At 43.5% G+C, this 2,705-nt stretch overlaps 1 long non-coding RNA gene across 1 annotated transcript; it reads right to left on the bottom strand.

The window, feature by feature from the left end:
- Positions 1-1,270: 1,270 nt before the first annotated feature.
- On the bottom strand, positions 1,271-2,438 carry LOC111947540. Its single transcript, XR_002873411.1, has 2 exons — positions 1,541-2,438; positions 1,271-1,462 (listed from the first exon to the last, which is right to left on the bottom strand). It is a non-coding gene; the product is annotated as an uncharacterized LOC111947540 (long non-coding RNA).
- Positions 2,439-2,705: the final 267 nt, after the last annotated feature.

Here is a 2,705-nt window from a genome sequence, read left to right as displayed (position 1 = left end):
CGACTAATAGCCTTCAGTAGGTTAAAAACGTCCTGTGTGGACGAAGAAAGGACTGTGTGTCCGAAGAAAGGACTGTGTGTCCAACGGAAGGACTGTGTGTCCAAAATTTTGCGCTAAACGTCTTGTGTAGACGAATGAAGGACTGTGTGTCCAACGGAAGGACTGTGTGTCCAAAAATTTTGCGCTAAACGTCTTGTGTAGACGAAGGAAGGACTGTGTCCAACAACAGGACTTTGTGTCCAAAATTTAGCGCTAACTGTCCTATAAGGACAACGAAAGGACTGTGTGTCCAACGAAAGGACTGTGTGTCCAAAAATTTTGCGCTAAACGTCTTGTGTAGACGAATGAAGGACTGTGTGTCCAACGGAAGGACTGTGTGTCCAAAATTTTGCGCTAAACGTCTTGTGTAGACGAATGAAGGACTGTGTGTCCAACGGAAGGACTGTGTGTCCAAAAATTTTGCGCTAAACGTCTTGTGTAGACGAAGGAAGGACTGTGTGTCCAACAACAGGACTGTGTGTCCAAAATTTAGCGCTAACTGTCCTATAAGGACAACGAAAGGACTGTGTGTCCAACGAAAGGACTGTGTGTCCAAAAATTTTGCGCTAAACGTCTTGTGTAGACGAATGAAGGACTGTGTGTCCAACGGAAGGACTGTGTGTCCAAAAATTTTGCGCTAAACGTCTTGTGTAGACGAAGGAAGGACTGTGTGTCCAACAACAGGACTGTGTGTCCAAAATTTAGCGCTAACTGTCCTATAAGGACAACAAAAGGACTGTGTGTCCAACGAAAGGACTGTGTGTCCAAAAATTTTGCGCTAAACGTCTTGTGTAGACGAATGAAGGACTGTGTGTCCAACGGAAGGACTGTGTGTCCAAAATTTTGCGCTAAACGTCTTGTGTAGACGAATGAAGGACTGTGTGTCCAACGGAAGGACTGTGTGTCCAAAATTTTTGCGCTAAACGTCTTGTGTAGACGAAGGAAGGGCTGTGTGTCCAACAACAGGACTGTGTGTCCAAAATTTAGCGCTAACTGTCCTATAAGGACAACGAAAGGACTGTGTGTCCAACAACAGGACTGTGTGTCCAAAATTTAGCGCTAACTGTCCTATAAGGACAACGAAAGGACTGTGTGTCCAACGACAGGACTGTGTGTCCAAAATTTTGTGCTGAAGGTCCTGTGTGGGCCGCACATGGAGTAAACGGAGCTCCGGGGGAAATATGTGTGTGATGCTTCTTGGGCCTCTCTGTCTGTGTCTGAGTGTGCTCTCTTCGACAGCTCCTGTGGTGTGTGCTCACTTTGATTAATGCCTCGTTCTAAAACAAAATAGTGACTCAGTTGACAAATAATTAGGTTTCTTTCTGATTCTCCAAGCTTTTTCTACTGATTAGATTCAGTGCTGGAGAATCCATAAAAAGGGTTACTTGGGTGGGAGCTCTGGTTTGTGATTGAAATTGAGAAGCTGGTTCTCAGGACAGCCACATCCGCAAGGGATTTAGCTCTTGTAGAAGCATGGTGTGGTCTATGAATTCCTGAGAACGTTGTGGCTGATCGTCGATCAAAAACCTCAAAAAGATGGGTGGGACTCATTCACAAAATCTCACTAAAAAGAAAGACGGCACATTGGTCAGGTCCAGAAAGCTTTTCATGAAGTTTGGAAGTATGTGGAAAGTCAGGATCAGACATTAATCAAGTATTTTGATAAATTGGTTAAAGATTATGGATTTCATGGAAAGTTAAGCAGCCTCAGAGTGCAGGACAGAGCAGAAGGAGGGGGGAACAGCTTCACAGATCAGAGTGCGCGTGCCCGAGCCTGCAGACAGGCTGATGAGAACTCGCAGAAAGGAGGGGTGATTTCTCAGTTGTAAGCAGATATAACAGCTTTCTATGCTCTCAGAATAATGATAGGACGTGTTTTAGTGTTTAGGACATGGACTAAGGTAGATGTTCAGAAAAAGCTATAGAAAGTATCATTTCTTACAAAGCAGACGTGGATCAGTTTGTGCAGGACACACCTCCTTCTTGAATAAACATGATCAGACTCAGATGGCTGATGCCGCTTCCCTTTTTTTAGTTCACTCTCCCTGCTCATAAAAAGTTTGATTGCAGCCTTCTGACCCCACTGATCAGGTCCCTGCATTTCTGCTTGTAAATCAGGACTGACCCCTTAAAAGCATTCCTGAGGATCTCTGGTCCACTAACTCGCCTCACATTTTTTTTAATGGACATGTCTGCTAATCTTTCGAAGTTTCAACTCTCAGGGGAATAAGTGCAGTAAGACTAACCTCCAGCTGGCCCAAGCACAGGTTAAAATTTTTTGGGACATTTAGTTTCTGTTTCTAGCAAAATTATTTCTCTCCCCGGACCTCACCACCTTATCTGATCAGCCCCCACCTTCACTCACTCGCTGTAAGCTGCATAGTTGTAACAATGTCACCTGTGATTCTCTTGTGCAAATTCTCCAGAATCACATGCAGACTGCTCTACTCCCTTCCGTTCAAACTTTCCCATTAGTCAACGCGCCTGTTTTTACCGTTTTACTGTGTCCGTGTATGATTTATTTATTTAGGACCTAACGCTCATGGTGCTGTTAAAATGAGACGCAGTTCTTGTCTGTTTCACTTTCAATATTTTTTTTTCCCCACAATTTTATTTTTATTTTATTTATTTTATTTTTTTCCTGATTTTTTTTTCTACTCTCATGC

The sequence above is a fragment of the Oryzias latipes genome, chromosome 6 (assembly GCF_002234675.1).
Source record: "Oryzias latipes chromosome 6, ASM223467v1".
NCBI classification, from domain to species: Eukaryota; Metazoa; Chordata; class Actinopteri; order Beloniformes; family Adrianichthyidae; genus Oryzias; species Oryzias latipes.
This window is presented reverse-complemented; position numbering and strand designations above follow the sequence as displayed.